Source organism: Pongo pygmaeus, chromosome 10 (assembly GCF_028885625.2).
Source record: "Pongo pygmaeus isolate AG05252 chromosome 10, NHGRI_mPonPyg2-v2.0_pri, whole genome shotgun sequence".
NCBI lineage: Eukaryota > Metazoa > Chordata > Mammalia > Primates > Hominidae > Pongo > Pongo pygmaeus.
The window spans coordinates 29,069,862-29,083,370 of NC_072383.2; positions in this window are offsets into that span (position 1 = coordinate 29,069,862).

Below are 13,509 nucleotides of genomic sequence, written 5' to 3' on the forward strand. Positions count from 1 at the left end.
CTGCTGCCAGGAGATTGTCTGGTATCTCAGGAAAATTGTACAGTTTCTTCTCTAGGGGTGATGAAGCCCTTTGTAGCATATTGTTCAGTGGGGCGACTTCTTCATTAATCACCATTGTCCTGAGCAGTGTGTCTGATCGCCACTCCTAGCAAAGGAGAAAACAAATTGCTATGGGAGTTTCCTTGTAGGTACAGTTTTCCCAGTTCTTGTGACATATTCTTATGAAAAAACACTTACAAAGGTAAGCTTCTATACATGTCTAAGGCAAAGGATGCTTTGCCTTTTAAATTATCTCCACATTTTACTTTTTTGTCTCTTAATTTATCCTGGCAATTTTCTCCTTACTTAACTCAGAGATCTCATCTTCAACTGAATAACGAATTACCTCAAATACTACAAAAGACTGCAAAATATTATAAACATTTATAACTCATTTGTATTACACGCCTTTATTTATGGGAATATAATTAACATCCAATACATAAGAGAATCTTTTACTTATTTCTGTACAAGATGTCAGATTGCTGCTTTTTACCCTTCCTTCTAATTGTGGTGTGGCAAATTAACAAAAGGGTGTGTGTGGGCATACTTATAAATAACTTTTAGAATATTTGATATTCAATAGAAAGTATTATGATTCAATAATTTTTAATAGCTTTTTTTCCTCTCTCAGCTTCTGGGTCTAAGTATAAAAATTGTCAGTGGGGAAAATGAAATATTTCTATAAATTCTTCTAAATGTTTTCCCAAGTCAATAAAATTGATATAATGCATTTTACTTTCCTTCTCTCTATTTACAAAAATTAAGGAAATAAGATTTGAATGTGTACCCAGTTTTTGAAAAGTAAGAAATAAACCGTCATCATAATATTGTATTATTATTTTGAAATGTGGAAGTTTAGTTTTGTTCTGTGACTCTTTGGTAGCTGGCCTTCTGTGCATCTCTTAGACCTCCTTTCTATGAAAGAAAAAAATATATAGTAATATAAATAGATTTCATTCTCTTATACTTTATCTGCTTGTACAACTTGGGGTGCTTTTTTGTTTTGTTTTTCTCCTCTCTGTGGCTTCACATTTTCCTGTCTCCCATAGTGATACTGATTGAGAGTTTTCCCTTTAAAGTTCAATCTAATTTTCTTCAGTTTCCTTATTGTTTTTTTTAAAAAAGTTTTCTCCAACAGCTTCTTATTAGATTTTAAAGATCTCATTATTTGAGCCATTAAATTCATCACATTTGTTAGGGAGAAAGCATTCTACCAGTAGCTCTGTTGAAGCTGCTAGACCTTTTTCCCCCTTGCTTTTAAAAGGAAAGCATTCAACTGGTAGAACTGATCATGAGCTAAAACCCAAACAAACAAATAAGCACCTCATGAGTCTCTTGTTTGTGTTATGATCACTTTCCCCATGTGCCCAACACTGCTGTGAGCCCAGAGTAGGTCCTCCGAAGAGATCTGTGGAATCAAATTGAATTACAGTTCTCCTCACTTTTGAGAGATGAAAGTATATTTTTAATTATTTTAGACATCTTTTCCAAAATCCATATGCAAAGCTTTTTGATCTGTTGCTGGAAAACTTTGCTAAAGCATATTAAAAAAAAAAAAAAGCCGTGGTAGATTTGGGGGGCATCCCGGGTCCCTTTCAGCCTCAAAAACATCTCCATGTGCTGAATGCATGGTATTATAAGCTTTCCTGAAGCTATTTCTCTCCTCACTTCATTTGTACTTCTCTTCCCAGGGACTGGTAAATAAGGGGGCCGGGGGAATGAACGTGGACTCTTGCTGCATCACGATATATTGAGATCAATTATTTTGTGGGAGTACTTAATGCTTAAAAAAATTTCAACTGACCTTAGCGCAATTCTGTTGCACTTTGCTCTTTTGCTTTCCATCCTGCTAAGCTGTTAATTACACAGAGAATTGCCAAGGTGCTTTTAATGGTTAAAAAAAGGAAGCCGCTTTTTGTGGAAAGGATAAAAAAGGTTTTTGTCCTGTAAACACAGGTCACATTCTTTGTAAAGCTGTTCTTAATAGGCAAAAATTTACATGTCTATAACAGTTAAATTACTCTTTAAAAGACCTATGATGGCCTTAAATGGAGCAGGAGCTCCAGTGTGATTGATATGGTTCCAAAAATCCCACGTCTTAAAAAGAGTTTCATTGTCGAGGTGCACCAGGGTGTACTTTCAGATCGATAATACACAGTCTGGCCATCACAACCACATTATTTCCCTCATCTCATTCCAACCCCGGTGTGGTAAAACCAAAGAGACACAGGATCAAGGAAAGTTTGAGGATTTGCAGGGAAAGGGCTGTGTAAGTACAGTGAGTACAGATTTTTAAGATCTTCCCCAGACTTCTAAACAGTTGAGAAGGTAGCTTGTTTGCTAAGTAGTGCAAAGTGTCTCCAGGTCTATCGCTGGAACTGCTGACATAATTAATGATTTCATTCGGAGTCTGAAAGAAGGTACTTGTATTCCCTCTGGCATGGGCAGGCCAAGTTCATGTCCAAACTCTAATACTTTGGGTTGATTTTAGCTAACAAGACTGTTGGTCCTCTTGTTGCACACCCAGAACATGAAAGCCAAATATTATATTAGGCCTTGATACTTCCCAGCCTTGAGGAGGTAGGTTGACACATCCTAAATATATAAACAGCCACTATTATCTAAAGATGGATTATGTTTGGCTGAGAGAGTCATTACTCCTAGGTCAAACTGGGAAAACTAAAAACCGTAGAACACCCTACCCCACCAAACACATAGCAAACTACTTAAAAATCATTATTTTCCACTCAAACCTTACATGCAAAAATTTTCTTGTCCCATCTCATACTATGAGGTTAATGGCAATCCTTGAAAATTAATTATGTACTGAAAAGACTTCAATAATATTTCTGCTAAAAATAAACTGGAGGCAGATTAGTGCCCTGGATTCATGATTGCTTACATCTGGTTTCTATTTCTGTGAGTTTCATTTGGTTCTCAGAGAGTTCATTCACAGTCATCACAAGTCCAGTTTCCTGTTCTCCAATGGGAGAGCTTGTCTTGATGACCCATATAGTTTTTCATCTGAATGCCGCATTTTTTTTTTTTCACATTAGGAGATGTGGAAAGGGAGAATGAAAAATACATCAGGTCTAATCCAGCCAAACTGAAACCTGAAAAACATTTTTCGGCACCTGGCTTATCCAGAATCCAGTGGCAAATAACAACGAAGAAATCACTCCATGTTAGACCCTTATAAAATGAGGTAGGAAAGAAAAGAGAAAATAGAAGGAAGGAGAGGAAGGGAAGATGGAAGGAAGGGAGGGGAGGGGAAGAATGGAAGAAGGAATGATTTAAAGGAAGGGCTTCTTGCTGAGAAGAACCCCCATACTTGTCCCATCATATTTCCCATTACCCGTAAGACATGGGCAAGGGGTTTTCTTCTTACCATGTTAACATTAAGACTTTTCTCAAAGAAGAAATCGAGTTGTACTGGCTGCTCATTGAACACAATCTCTTGAATTTCTTCAAACACTTAGGGTTGAAGGGGCAGAATGTCATACAAGCCTTACTTAGTTCCTGCTGATCTGGCTTATGTAGACCAGTGTGACTCTAGCTTATAAGCCATCCTGTGTAACATCATTTTTCACCATCTAGAACTTCTCAATTTTTCTCCTCTGTGTAAGTAACACCTTACCCCCTTTTTGAGATGATGATTCTATCTAAAGATCCTGTCTAGATGATACTTCAAGTCTCATGTAGCCTGTTTTTCACCCCATCATATGATTTTCCTACATTTCCTTCCTGCTGATAACTCAAAAACCAAGTATCCAAAATATCCCAGATGTTATCTACATTCAACAGCAATAATTCCAAATATTATTGAGCTCATGTACCTGGCACTCTGATGACTTAAAAATAGTATTATTTCATTTACAACATATTGCGGCCTTGATTTTTTCTAACTAGGTTAAATAATTACTAGAACTGAGACTGGGATTCAGTTTTGCCTGACACTACATTGCCTCTTTAGTATGATGCACATCCATGGATTGTTAGCCTTGATTTGGCTGATGTGACTGGCTAGGCAACTGGTATCTTCTCTCACCCACCTGTGTGGATTCCTGAAAGCTGTGCACTCAGATGAAGAAATTGATAAGAGCCATTATTTCATCAAGGGTTATTGAGATGCTGAACTCCTCTGGTGGGAAGCACACCATAGGATGCTTTAACTCTACAGAGCAAAATAAAAAGAACATCTTCTCTTCTGCTAGTTACATGGTCTTACTACTATGCTATGGAAATAGTCTAAGGATCAACTTTATCTGAGGGTGTTATGTCAACATTTATTGAGAGTCTACTTTATACTAAGTTCTATTCTTGGAACTTTAAAGAAATCCACATGCATTGGACTATTATTACTCTAGTGCCCATAGAAGTACTTTATTGGGTCAGGTTTTTTTTTCCTTTTCTTTTAAAATCAATTTGGACCTGCCTATCTCAGCAATAGCATACTTTTTAAAAGGTCATGTGAAAATATGTATATATCCTTCAATAAACTGCTATCAAATAAACTTTCACTTAAGCTATTGATTACCTACTATGTTCAAGCCCTCTATTAAAATACAAAAGAAAAGCCCTACACCAGGACTATATTTCTTCTTTTATTGCTTGGGCCACATTCTTTACCTTTTATTTGTAAATTACTTCAAACCTGTTTTGAAAGTAAGCAAGTACAAAAAGAAAACGTGGCATGGAACTGAGATACACAGTCAGGGCTATTTACAGAGCCCATAAACTGTGTTCATTAGTTCATTCAGTTATTCAACAAATATTTCTTTGAAATACTTGAATGCATATGAGCCCAGCACTGTATTAGGTTCTGGGATTACACTGATATAAAATTTGCAGCCTATTCAGAACTGCAAATTTTTAAATTCTTGTTTATTAAATATTTGACCAATTTTTTAAATTAGAAATCTTTGAATTTTGTCATACTAAGTATTTCACTTTGTTTATTGTCTGTCTCTTCCCATTGGAATAAACGCTAATTTTGTGAGGGTTAAGGTTTTTGTCTGTTTATCTCTAGCACTTAGAAAAATGCTTGGCACATGGTAGGAAATCAAAAAATATTTCAAAGAATAAAAGAATGAATGAAGGTTGAAAGGCGCAAATACCTTTCCTCTACATACATATATTGGCACACGAACAAATATACATATTTCTTTGGTAAGACAGATTTCTACCCTGAGTTGGCAATTTTCTTAATGATCACTACATACTTATTATATCAATAAACTAAAGGATCACTGGTATATGAAACTAATGTCAGGTTAAACATGATTACCTTTTGAAAATCCTATGTGATAAGTTAGACTTGCCCAGAAATAAATTGTTTTTAGCCACAGTAATATTTTTACTATAAAGGCAAGTCTTATTTTCATTGCTATGTTCATTTATTTTACCTCCCAAACTACAACACAATTAAAATAGTCTCTAAGATCAGATCATGTAGCCAAAGTGGATAATGTTATTTTACCACACCCAAGTAAAGATTCCTGCTAGTAGGAGAGACTGGTTATTGTCCTTTAGGTGGTATCATCATAGCTGAATGATGAATCAACGAAAGTTTTTGTATGTTGAACTTGTATTTTTTTCCTACACTAAGTTAAATATGTTTTCTTGTCATGGCAGATGAGTTGGAGAGAATAGTGTCATACCTGAGTCAGTTCCCCACTCCTTTCCCTGACTGCCACATTCAACTCTATAATAAAGCCTAGGAATGCATTTTCAGTAATTTTTTAAAACCTCATTTTCCCCTCAGATGACCTATGATAGCTGTGATTAAGTGCTACATTTTCCTTACAATCACTCTGAACAATTCCCTTCCAGTTCACCATGGCGTTATGAGCTTGATATATTTGCTATGTTGGTTCAGAAGAATGCAGAATTGTGTTAAAAACCAAAAAAATCAGATTTACAAACCCCATATCTTATAATTCTATGTATTAAATTTTCAGTGGGGTTTCAGACCTCTGTGAATGTGTGAGACCTTATTATTGAGTTTTTTCCTATCCCATCAAGAAGGGCTAGTTACATACCCCAGTAGATAAAACCTCAAATGCAAGCAACATTGCATTGTTTGTTAGAAACACATCATTGGATAGGACTTAGAAATCATAGTTGCTGTCTTGTTCTTGGCAGGAAGACTGTTTGAATGGGGCCTATCTCAAGCTCTAATAGAAGTTGCTGGAAGAATAATAGTGGACAACGTTTCTGGCAGAATGCCAAGGGTAGTGGAAACTACTTTCATCTTATAAACTGGAGATAATAGAGCAGAATGACCTTAAGGGGTGCTTTTAAAAGGGACATCAGACCACCCTATGCTTAATGAGGTATCACACTTTTGATTTAGAGGATGATTCAAATAATTAGGGCTTCAGTGCAGGTATAAATAATGAAAATCAGGGGAAAATTGAGTGCTTTAACAACTTCAGGAGACTATTCCTTGTCACTCAGCCAACCATCAGCACATTGTACATTCCAAGTCCCCTTGGGAATATTGCTCATTCATTAGGTTCTTCCAGTTGCTCCTCAAAGAAACATTATCATTATGTTCTACTGAACCAAAGAAAAACAGATTGTAAGGCAAAGCCACAGGCTTTGTATCAAGGAGAAACACCTGAATTGCAACCTGTTGGCTTCCAATTTTTGCTGAGTTTGTTTAGGAACTAAGGACTATATTTATCTTTTGTCTTGAATATATATTGGCAATGTGGGCTGTGGAAAGAGTGAGTCAAGAAGTTAGATTTTAGTTTTGGCTCTTCCTTTTACCAGCTAGTTTTATAAACTCAGAAAAGGCACAAAACGTCTTAGAGTCTGACTTTATTCACATTTAAGATGGGAACAGCATTAGTGTACACTCCATAGGGCTGTCATAATCAAATGAAGTAATACAGGTAAAGTTGCTTTATAAGATAGAAAGCCCTATTGAAATATTTAGTTCAGTGCATATATTATATTTAACCATTATTCTAGGTAGAAATACATAGATCTTAATTTAAATTGCTCCCTTCTCAAACACTTTTACGCTGCTGTTGGAAATGTAAATTATTACAACCACTATGAAAAATAGTATGGAGATGCCTTAAAGAACTAAAAGTAGATGTACCATTCGATCCAGCAATCTCACTACTGGGTATCTACCCAGATGAAAATAAATCATTATATGAAAAAGACACATGCACACACATTTTTGTAGCAGCATTATCCTCAGTTGCAAAGATATGAAATCAACCTAAGTGCCCATTGACCAACAAGTGGATAAAGAAAATGAGGTATATATAAAACATGGAATACTACTCAGCCATAAAAAGAGATGAAATCATGTCTTTTGCAGCAACTTGGATGGAGCTGGAGGCCATTATTCTAAGTGAAGTAACTCAGGAATGAAAAACCAAATATCGTATGTTTTCACTTACAAGTGGGAGTTAAGCTATGAGGATGTAAAGGCATAGAATGACATAATGGACTTGGGGGGAAAGGATGGAAGAGGGTGAGGGATAAAAGACGACATATGAGGTACAGCATACACTTCTTGGGTGATGGATGCACTCAAATCTGAGAAATCATCACTAAAGAACATATCGATGTAACAAAAAGCCACCTGTACCCCCAAAACTATTGAAATTAAAAAAATTACTTTTCAGACATTCAGATTAGCATTTTGTAACACATTGGGACAATTAGACAATGAAAATGACCTTAAGACTGAAGATTTTTGTCTGGCCTTTTCCTCTCTCAATATTTTCCTTCTTTTACCTGAAAAATGTTAGTATTGTATAAATCAGTTCAGGAAATGCCATCTTACCTGATTCCCAGCATGAATACCATATTGAATATCTTTTAATAAAGGGTAGCGAATTGATTTGTAACAGGGTTTTGAAAATAGCTGCTATTATCTAAGCATCTTTGTTTGGACAGCAATTTCAGCTGTGGCTATTACAATCCCTGTGGCATCCCATGAGTCAGCAATGTTCAGTTTTGGGGAGAGTCAGTTTGACCCTTTGGGTAACCATGGTATCTAAGGACTTCTCAGACATAACAAACTTCGAGGCTGGGGTCAGAATAGAGAGATAAGAATTAACAGTGGAGGAATCAGAACCAAAGGGCATGAGTCAGGATAGTCAGCAAATACACTGTGTCATAGGAAAGGGGGAAAAACCCAAAGCTCTTAACTGGGGAGATTAAATAAGGCAACAGAATAGCAAAAAGAAAGAGGAGAAATATCAAATCACATAGAGACTCTCATTTAAAGTTACTATTTGTGTGTACATCTGTCTGAACATATTGAAGTTTTGATATACCCTACCAAAGGATTTTTCAGCCCACTAATTCTTAGAAATGAGGACCTGTCTAGATGGGAGAAGCTGAAAGGACATGGATTGGTAAGATCTGATCAAGGTCTGAATTTTTCCAAATAATGCTTGTCTGCCTTAGGGACTGTAATTTTTTTCCTACTGCAGCCAACTCCATGGCTATAAACAGCATAAATTCCATCCTGAAAGTCTCTGTATCTGGGTGATATTTGGAATTGGAATTGTGGAGAGGAGAGTATCTGAAAGTCCAAGGATCTTTGCTAATGCACACAGGCCTAGCTAGCTTGGAGCCTTAATTCTCACTGTCATGAAGATTTATGTTAGGCCTGGAAAGAATTAATGAGATTAATAATTCAGCTTATCATTTATTTACTGAACTGAATTCTATAGGCTATATAAATATGAAAAGGACACTGTCTGTTCTTTCCCTTGAAGGGTTTACAGACTTGTGCGTGTGGGAATTAGGCTTATATAAAATAATGACGGCCTCCATTTTTACTCCTCAGAGTAAAATCAAATATTTATGGGAGGAGTAAATTGAATACAAAATGCAATCATATGCAGTGTTATTTATCCAGTAAGAAAGAAAAGACAAATAAAACCTTCAGCTCCTTTTAATGGCACCGGGCTTCCAACAGAGAAGCAAACAGCCCAATGTGCCACAGTGCAGGAATACTTATTCCTAAAGAGGGGGCATAGCTCTGTTAATATGAGTATTCTTTTATCAATAATGATTAGAATGGACCATCCCTAAGAGAAGTTCATATTTTAGAGAGATTACCTACTTAGCAGATACTGTTGGTTACCTCACATCTTTTCTGGCACATCTTTCTTCCTTCCTAATAGGACGCTGATTTTGCTCAGGCATTCCCCACTTCATGTGACGATATTCTTTGGGGTGGGCAGGCCCCAGCTCCAACTTTCAGTCCTGGCAATTCCAGAGTCCTGGCTGGTTTAAACCAATTATGGTGGTCCTATCCCCTTACCAGTGATTTGTTAAGCATAGGTATGTGATCCAACTCTGTTCAATACAATCTTGGCTGGAGAAGTGCTGAGAGATTCTGGGAAGAGTTTCTTTGCTCCTCAGAGAAACATAGAGCGTCTGCTCTTCCTCCTGTAGATACTGTTGTACCAGAGATGACTGCTGGATCTGTGGCAGCCATCTTGCTCTCTGCCTGAGTACGAAGCTAACATTGAGAGGAAGGATGAGCCTGGAGGATCTTAGAGAAGCAGAGTTTTGACTTCATTTATGTGATGCCTGGTGATTGACTTACCTATGAAATTTTGTCATGAGAGATAATAAATGTTATAAATATTAAGCCACTTTGAGTTGAGTTTTGTTATTTGTAGCTAAGACATTTCTAACAGATAGTTACCTAGTGAGGGAACTGGAGACTCCATAGCTGTCACTGGTGTTCTGTATTTGGAGTTTAGTTGAAGAACCCACTTTCACCCTTGCTCATACCTGAAGCCCATCTTTCACCCAGAGGCCATGAAATTGAGCAGAGGTAAATGTCAAAGGTGACCTAATTGAAGTCTAGGATATGCCTTGAGTTGGAGAATTCCAACTATCACACTTTATCCAAATATCACACCTTATCCATGGAACTAGTGATGTTTTTCTGGAGAAAGACTTGGAGCTGGTTGGTCTGGGAGGCTTGAGAAGGTTGATGTATGCCGAAATCCGCATTTTAAAATGCCTTCCCTACTGTGACACAGTGAAAGTCCAAATTAGCCAAAATTATGTTTTTTAATCCTCCACTCTGATAATGCTTGTTGCAATGCCTGAGTAAAGTACTTTGAATATGTATTATAGTCTTGTGTGTTAGGCTGGTAAAAACTGTAAGACAGTGGGCTAGGAGTTGAGGTTTTTCCTCAATTTCATAGTCTTTTAGGCACTACTAACCACTTTTTTCATTGGATAAACTATGCCGTATCATAGCAATGAAAGTGATCCACAAACTTGGAGTCACCAGGGAAGACAGAGCATATTTCATTTTTTTCTAGGACACTGTTTTTTCCCACCTAACATACTAACCTCTCTAAAATTAGGCCGCATCTCACAATTGCTGTTGGCCAAGTGGCAGTCACAAGGGAGTTGTAATTGCCTATTCACACGCACCAAAACTCATAGAATTGGCTCTAGTGGCTTGGAAGAAATTCCTAAAGATTATAGTGGAGCACTCTTAAGAAATGCTATATCACTAACTGTCTCGATGGCCCAACGGATGATATTGCATATGTAAACATGGACACGATTGATTCTGAGTCTGAAGGTCATTCAGAAAAGCCAGACTCCGAATGTGAATAACGTAACCAATATATTTTATGATGAAAACTTATGTCTATATGTTTAATAGAGCTTTTCCATAAGTAAAAACAAAAAAAATTCAAGTTATAAGAACATACTGGATCAAGTGTGGTTGCTCATGCCTGTAATCTCAGCACTTTGGGAGGCCGAGGCAGGAGGATTGCTTGAGCCTAGTAGTTTGAGACCAGCCTAGGCAGCACAGCAGGACTCCATCTCTACAAAAAAAATTTTAAATTAGCCTAGTGTGGTGGCAAGTGCTTGTAGTGCCAGCTGCTCGAGAAGCTGAGGCGAGAGGATCCCTTGAGCCCAAGAGGTCGAGGCTACAATGAGCTATGATTGTGTCACTGCACTCCAGCCTGGGTGGCAGAGCAAGACTTTGTCTCAAACAAAACAAAAAAACCCAACCAAACAAAAAAAATCCACATTGTATCATAGCTCCATTGGCATCATTAAAAAATTATTTTAGCGGTATGTGAAATAATGCTGCAGCTATAGTTGATAACATCTTAGATTCAATGAAAGATGGTGACTAGAAGCTGAGACCCCATTGTCAAGCAAAAACCAGATGCTTCCTTTTTTTTTTTTTCTTTTTTTGAGTTGGAGTTTCACTCTTTTTGGCCAGCCTGGAGTGCAATGGCATGATATTGGTTCACTGCAACCTCCACCTCCTGGGTTCAAGTGATTCTCCTGCCTCAGCCTCCCCAGTAGCTGGGATTATAGGTGCCTGCCACCAAGCCCGGCTAATTTTTTGTATTTTTAGTAGAGATGGGGTTTCACCATGTTGGCCAAGCTGGTCTTGAACTCCTGACCTTACAAGCGATCCACCTGCCTTGGCCTCCCAGAGTGCTGGGATTACAGGCATGAGCCACCATGCCTGACAACCAAATGCTTCTTATGCCATCCTTGCCAGGAGATTCTTTCCTCTGAGCATAGTCAACTCTCTGTCGCTCTTTTTTGAATCAGTATCTCAAGTGGCTACTCCTGATTGACTAGATTCAGTCACATGACTGCTTCCTAGCTGTGAAGGAATCTGAGGATGTGATTTGTAATTTCTGTGGTGGGGAGATGAGATTCATGACATGAGACTATCTCAAATTGTAGAAATGTAGGCACACTTGAATAAAGAAATAACATATGACATGGGCTTCAAAGGTTAGGTGCCATTTTTAACTAGTAGAGATGAGTAGGGAAAATATTTTTCGTGGAAAAATTAGCATGAATTCAGAAAAACGTTGCCTATGTTTGAGGATAAGAAAGGAGTGTGACACACTAATGGGAATCGTAGGAAAGGTCTGCTGGAGCCAGATGGTGGCAGGGTTTCAGGCTTAGGAATTTGTGTATTCCAAGGGCCATATGGAACCATTAGGCATGGGGATTGGAAGATTCTGTGGTTGCTTTAGTCTCAGATAATCCATGGACTCCAGCATACCAAGGACAGGATTGGTTCAATGATACTCTTGGGAACTTAGAAGGGATCTGCCTTTAAACTGAGTTTTTCTTTGTAAATATATTTTCTAAGGTTCTAAAAAATATATACTTAATTAGATACCTCAGCTCCTTTTTAATGAAATGCTCACACTGTGTGATTATTTTCTAAAACAGTCATTGTAGGATTTGGTATGGATGTGGGCTGTATCCTTTATGCATTTCCCGACCCTTTCTTCTACCCTCTAGCAAGAGAATTTGAGGTGGTTTGAGGTTTGGAAGAAAGGTTGGAAGGCACATGCTCAAGCATGTCAGTCTTCACTAATTGAGTGAGTGTTGACATAACAATTTCTTCCTTTTCTCTTTGTTCTTTTCTCCTCTTGGCCTTCAAACCATAATTCTTATTTTATAAGTGTAAAATCTGTAAGTGAAGTTCCACTGTGATGGGAAATGGATATAGGCAAAGGGTTATATCTAAACTTGAAAGAGCTAAATCCAGTCACTTCAATAAGGCAGAAGAGCTGGCTCATATACTCATTACCAGCTTAGCTCTCTACAAAGGCTGCACTGGGAGAAGGAGTGAATCACAAGGTTTTTGTTATCAATAAATCAAGTGGTTGATGCTGCTATAGCTTTGTGATTTTTTTCTGTTAGTGCTTTCAAAAAAACAAGACACTGTACATAAAATTTATTATGTACATTTTATTCTTTTTAAAGTATACTGTTGATAGCAGCTACTAACTCTGAGCCTATGACATAAAAAGCTGATGTGATTAGCAGTCTCTATGCCATACACAGTGTCTTTTTGTTCTTTAGTGTTGCTGCTACTTGCAATGGCTGTTGTTATTTGTAAATTGCATCTTAGCTTTATGATCTACCTGATTGTTTTGCTTCCAGAATCACTTATTGCATCAGTTAGCTTTCACAGTAGACAAAGCATCCAAAAAATAAGGGCTTAATACTACAACCACTTATAATTGCTCATGAACTGCAAGTCAGTTTGGTGCCTCTGCTGATTTAAGGCAGACACACAAGTAGCTAGGCTCACTCATGCGCCTGTGGTCAGCTGGTGACTTAGCTGTGGACTCTGTGTGAATGAGGATGTGTCTGGTGGTTGTCTCACTGTTTGCTAGGAAGATGGAGGTGACTGGGCCACATGCCTCTCACCATCCAACAGTCTGAAAGCTATCAGGTCTGTTAAGGCCCCGATGCAGAACCCTCACACTGTAACTTCCTTTACATTCTGTTGGTCTCCATAAGTCATATGACCAGCCCAGATTCAAGAGGTAAGGAAATAGACTCCACCTCTTGATGGAGGAGCTGAAAAGTATTTTGGCTGTTTTCTCAATCACAATCACTTTCTCTTAAGGTAGAGTAACTGACTCGTATGCCTTCCCCTATAGTTTCCCAGTT